Here is a 6,812-nt window from a genome sequence, read left to right on the forward strand (position 1 = left end):
AGCATACTCCAAAAAGACCAAAAATGAGCAACGAACATACACAAATCAATAATCCGACTAAAACTATCAACGCGAGTGTTTACACTGATAAAACATCATCACATGTTGCTGAAGAGAAAAACAAATATATATTAAAAATATAACTTTGAAATTTGAATTATTCTTCCAACATAATAAATGTTCCTCAGATAAAACGCCATTTTCTACTTCAATCACCAGGGATCTAGCTAGTAATTAATGGCAGAATTAATATTGGTTTTAAACTAAAATTTTTTGACTCTATGTATATCTATTGTAATGTGAGTAAACTGATCCATCCCACTAGAATTTTGTGTTTTTATATTCCTTTCTGATTATTTAGTATATATTTGTTGATCTTATTCATGTGACGTTCAAACATATCAATACTAGTATCATAAGTTATTTTATAAAATTAGTTTAAAATTAATTAATAGTAGTAACCTATAGCATTCGCCTAAAACTCATGAATATTGAGATTACAATGTCACATACTTATAAGAGGGGATTTTGACGGCTTATTAACGCCTTTTAGCTTTTATTTTAGTTTAAAAGCATTGAATTATATTCTTGAAACTAATAAAATTGTGCAAAATTGCAGGAATGATGGAAGTTGATCTCCTGAGATGAAATCCGACTCAAAAAGGAGTAGTCCAAGGCACATGGCAATAAAGGGTGCAAGAGCACAACTGTGTGGTCTGTAGAAGGATATTTCAGCTGCCCTAAGGTGTATCAATCATTCATCAATTGGGACTAACAATTACCCTTAACATAAATGGATTATCAACAACACAAAACCTTTTGAGTGCCATAGTTCTATTGCGATACTAGAGCATCAAGAGTTGACTTAATTTCACCAAGGAAGCTTGCTCTATTACGTAGGTCATAGTGGAACCCAAACTCCTTCTCCTCTACTCTCCATAAGCAAATCTCACTTTAAAATTGTAACACTCAATACAAGGATTGTGAAGAAGTATGCTCTTCTCTCTCAAGGGAATGTCACAAGTTCGGCTCTAAGTACCATAAGCTTGCCCTTTATGTAAATTACCACTAATGTAAGCTCACTCAACTCGAAATCATATAGGGCTTTTGCGGGAATGTAATGAAGGCTTTTGGATCGAGGTAGGATTTATCGGCATATGAAGATTTTATCTTTCCTTAAGCACTCCATTTTCTCATTTCGGCTCATACTTTCTTGATTCTTTGAGTCATTTTCTTCTTCCTTAGGGGAACTAGAGAGACATACTGTCACTCTTTCTTTTTCATGATAATAATTTTTCTCCATTTTTAATCATTCCATGCCTTTCATCATTACTTTGTTTGAATCCCTTCACTTTTCTATCTTATTCACTTTCTTTTTATTTTTTTTGGCTTTTCTTTCTTTTCTTTTGCCTTCCCTTTTCTTCATTTATTTTTGTTCTTTATACCTTTTACCACTTTCAAATTCTTCGTCTCTTCCCCAAACTTATGCTTTTGCTACTTGTCTATCAAGAATGCCAAGAAAAGATCGGGTGCTAAGAAAGGGTCATCATAGAATGGATAAAGGCTTGTAATGTGGTTATTAAAAGAAAAAGGGCTTCGGCTCAAAGGGGTTGACTAGGGATATCATATTGGTAGACTAAGGAAGCTTTCCAGTTTCAAATTGGATCAAGGAGATCCTACAATCATTTTTCAAGTCGAGCTACACTTAGAATTTCGTCTAGACAAATATTCAGGGCAAGTTCTAGACTTATTGGCACACGATTTGGATTTGCAATTCAATACCTCACCTCTCAAGCTGCTGGATCGTTAAAGAGATAGAGTCGAGGGCCCACAACAACCCTAGCTAATATTGAACATCACAAATGACTCAAAGAAACCACTCGATGATTGTTTTAGTCAACACAAGAGTCTAAATGTCACAACTAGCAATATTCTTTGCCAATCATCTTGTTTCTAACCATAAGGTCGAAGGTAAATGCGTTAGTACCAAGTGAAGCTTGCTTGAGACACTTTTATTCATTACTACTATTCACACCAAAACATAAATAAAACGGACTCAATCCCTTAAGAAGGTTGTCACGCCATCCATCATCGGGAAGAGCCACCCGGTTCATACAACATCCACATCTGGAAAGAATCATGGCGTTAAGAAAATCAAAGGCTTATTGTTCACATAAAACGTAAAAAGAAGCTAACAACTTAAAAAGAAACTACTAAAGGAAACAAGAAGCTATGAAGTAAAATTACGAAAGAAGTTATGAAGTAAACTACGAAAATCAAACTGAATATATACAAACTTGAAGTAAAACGAATATATACATAAATGAAAATGAATATATATACATCAAATGGTAAAAACATATGCATACCAAATGTTAAAGTAACGAATATATACATACCAAAAGTAAAAATAACGAATATATACATACCAAAAGTGAAAATAAAGAGAAGTAAAGTTAAAGAAAAATAGTATCATAGTTATTACATGCCAATGTCATCAAATTATCACCAAAATGGACCATCCCCCCAAATAACGGATAGCATTGTCCTCAATGCTAATATCAAAATAAGGTCAGGGAAAGGATTAGAGAGTAAAGAAAACTCCCTATACGGTCTCTGTCTGCATCGGGTCAGACATATAATTGGGGTCCTCGGACTGCATAGGATCATAAGCTCCCTCTAGGTCCTCTAACTAGATCTCCACATCCTCTGACTGGGGGACCATGGGGTTGCAGAGCATCTGGATCATCTCCTCAGCAATATGTGTAGTGGCAGCTGGCTCCTCAAACTGGCCAGCTGTTGCAACTGGTGCCTCTTGCTCTGCTGCCTGTGCTTTTAGGGCTCACTCATCTATGAGCAAGTCCAATGGGATGTATCCAGTAGATGTAAACTTCTCTAGTTCCTTCTTCAGCAGCTCTACTAACTCCTTTGAGGCCTGAGTTTTCTTCATCTTCTTCACTTGCTTGCCCAGATCCTTGATAACCTTTCAATGTGTATCCAAAGTCTGCAGGATCTTCTTCTGGTTGTCCAGGAGCTTCTTCTAGTTGTCCAAAAACTCCTTCAATGAATCCTCCACTGATGGAGGTACCTGAAGTTGGGCTAGGGCTGACTGTGCTGTTACTGCACTAGATAAGACATACAACTTTGATGTAGCTGCCTGCCTCCAGTTGTTGATGCTGGATAATGTCTGAGAAACCCACAGTACAGTCTGAGGGTAAGTGGAAGACGAGGGCACAGATAATGGCATGGTGATGGATGGTCTGCATGAAGGAGGAGGCATGGCAGCTGAAGATCCCTCTGCTATGGCCACTACCCTTGGCTCTTCAGACTGGACAGTGGAGGTAGTGGCTTTTCCCTTTGCTTTAGAGTTGTCCAGTCCTTGGAGGCTATACCAAGAGAAAGGCTTTTTAGGCTTCACCTTTGTGTAATAGTGCCTCTTCTCGACCCCTTCGTCCTCGAGATACATGGTGATGAAATTGGGGTAGGGATATGACCTTTATTCTTTTCCAACTACCTTGGAGATGTGGTAGGACATGAGGTTCCCCATATTGATTGGATACCCCGCCATGATGGAAGCTATCAAGATCGCCCGAGAGAGTGGGAGGACATTATCATGGTGGCATGGGTCCAGCTGGCTAAACACAAATGTGGACCACCCTTTGGCTTCAAAACTGAGGGTGTTTCTGGCTATTGGGACTCCAGTTGTGAGCCATGCCGGTGTCGTCCCTGGAATGACTAATATCTCTGCTAGCCATGGATGGGCTGCTTCATCTAGGGCCAGCTTCTCCGAGTATTGCACGGCTTCAACATCCTCAAAACCGGCATAGTTGTTCAAAGTGTGGCCATCAACCCAGATCTTCAAGTTCTGGACCTTTGTCACAGTGGTGCCCTTTTTGATGTGGGCAACATTTGCGTAGAAATCTTTGACAAGGTACTCATTTGCATCCACTATTTTGCTGGTGAAGTACTTCCATCCTTTTCTCTTCTCAAACTATTTCTTGACATTTGGATTGTGGGGAAGAAGGTCTCTCTCTATGAACTGTCGCTCAAGGGTGAGCGATCTTTGGGGACACCATCCCAGAATTTCAAATATGTTTTCTCGCTCATGAATCTATCAGCCCGTACCTCGAGTTTTCTTGACCTGACCAACCCCCCACATTGGTATCACCCCCTCTCCTCTCATCCAGGACCTCATCGTCATCATCAATATTAATAGGGGCAGCTATTGAGGCCGATGTTGTAGCAGGTGGGGAAGATGGTGTCGAAGCCTCACTACCTCCCTCTGACCATTAGAAGACCCAGAAGAGGAGGTAGGCTCGTCAACTAAATGAAGTCTCCTCAAGATTTGTTGGGACTGAACTTCTGGCTGTGCTTGCCCAGAGTTTCCTTCAGACGCCTCCCCGGATGGGACATACTCACTAGTCTCAGAAGTGTTCGGGGGAGGAGGTTTAGAAGTCTTTTTCTTGCTGATGATCTTTTGGACTGATAGTGGAATGTTGGGTTTTCCGCGACCCCGGCCTCGAGAGGGTTCTACCCTCCCTTTGGAAGTGTCACCTCTAACTCGGGAATGCACCATCGTCTGCAACATATAAGCAGTGAAATATAGTTAGAATAGGGCTTCAAGCATGTGTTAAAACAGTAGAGATGAAATGCAAACACTTCTTCTCAGAACAGGGCACCGCGGACCGCATAAAAGTGAGCGCGACCGCGATATGCCCATTATGGACCGCGTAAATGTTAATGCGGCCGCGAAGAGATCAGGCTCAGACTACTGACTCTCTGAAGTTTAAAAGCGCGAACTGCGAAAAGTTGGAAACGGCCGCGAAAGCTAAACAGTTCTTAGTGCTTTAAAGTTGGGGTCTCGCAGGCCGCGTAGTTTTGGACATGGCCGCATACCCTATTGCCGACCGCGAAAAATTGACCGCGGTCGTGAAGTCAAATAAAATCGGTACTGAAGGACACTGATAACTAGGGTTTTCACTAATTGTGCAAAAATTATAGCAATTAACCATGCAAAGTTACTAACCCCAACCCCCATTAGGCATACAAACACTACCTACATGTATTTAAGCAACAATTAAGCATTAATTTGACAGTATGTCATGCATTTAACCCTAACTAAGAAGGAAAATTAAAACAAAGAGAAAAGAAAAGAAAAAAGATAAAATCAAATCATTGAAATGAATCATACAAGTTGTGAAAAGTAGCAAGAAATCACACTTGATGAATGAGATTTAAAGCAAGAAGAGTGCACTGTGTTTTAGGCGTGTGTGAGAAATTAGGGTCTGTAAAGTGTGAAATGTTCTAAGAAGTCATATTTTTACCCAGAACCAGGACCCCATTGACTTACCTGAGTGCGGCTGCGAACTTCTATCGCGGTCCGCACTCTTTACCTTTGTGTAGCTTAGTTGGATGTGGTCTGCGAAAAAGTGGTAGCGACCGCAGAAATTGTGCGGACCGCAGAATTATCAGCGCGGTCACGAAGTCTTAAGGATTTTCAATGGGCCAACTTTAGAGAGTTGGCAATTTCTATCAACCAGTTACGCGGTCTGAGTCAGATTTGTGCGGCCGCAAAGTGCTTGCGCGGTCCGCATATTTTTGAGCGTGGTCCATAAAATTTCATCACTTAGCCAAAATTTTCCTTGTCAATTTCCTGCACAACCAATTCCTACACACACTTCACAACCATTTAGTCCAAAACAATGGCTAGTCTAAAAAGAAAATCAAAAGAAAGAAAAACACATGGGTTGCCTCCCAAGAAACGCCTAATTTAACGTTGCGGCACGACACATGTTGCCATCATTCACTTGAAATGGATCAATGCCACAACGTGGCCATCATCAACCTTACCAAGGTAATGCTTCACTCGGTTCCCATTGACACTAAAGATCTCACCATTCTTGTTTTTCAATCTAGAGCACCAAAAGGAGTTACATGTACCACTTAAAAGGGACCACTCCATTTTGAATTTAGCTTTCCCGGAAACATCCGTAACCAAGAGTTGAATAATAGAACAAGGTCACCTTCTTTGAATTCTTTGTTCTGGATATACTTATCATGTAGGTACTTCATCTTGTCCTTATACAAGGACGAACTAGAGTAAGCATGGAACCGGAACTCATCAAGTTCATTCAATTGCTCCACCAGAAGATTGGTAGCTACATCCCACTCTAGGTTCAACTTCTTCAACGCGCACATGGACTTACGCTCTAATTCCATCGGGAGGTGACATGTTTTCCTAATACCAACTGATACGGAGAAATACCAATTGGAGTCTTGTAAGCTATTCTATAGGCCCATAAAGCATCGTCATGTTTCCTTGACCAATCAATCCGGTTTGCATTGACAGTCTTGGATAGAATACTCTTGATCTCCCTGTTGGAGACTTCAACCTATCCACTTGCCTGGGGGTGATAGGAGGTTGACACCTTGTGAGTGACACCATACTTGGAGAGCAAAGTGTCAAAGGCTTTGTTGCAAAAATGAGAACCCCATCACTAATGATGGCCCTTGGGGTGCCGAACCTTGTGAATATGATTTTCTTCAAGAAATCCACCACACTCCGTGCTTCATTGTTAAGCAAAGCCACAACTTTAACCTATTTGGAAACGTAATCCACAACAACAAGAATATAGGTGTTCTCACATGAACTCACAAATGGACCCATAAAGTCGATGCCCCATACATCAAAAATATCAATCTCAAGGATGGTAGTGAGAGGCATCTCATTCTTTTTGGAAATCCAACCGGCTTTTTGGAAATCATCACACCGCTTAACAAGCTCTCTAGCATCTTTGTACAAGGTAAGCTGA

This window comes from Nicotiana sylvestris, chromosome 7, assembly GCF_000393655.2.
Source record: "Nicotiana sylvestris chromosome 7, ASM39365v2, whole genome shotgun sequence".
Classification (NCBI taxonomy): domain Eukaryota; kingdom Viridiplantae; phylum Streptophyta; class Magnoliopsida; order Solanales; family Solanaceae; genus Nicotiana; species Nicotiana sylvestris.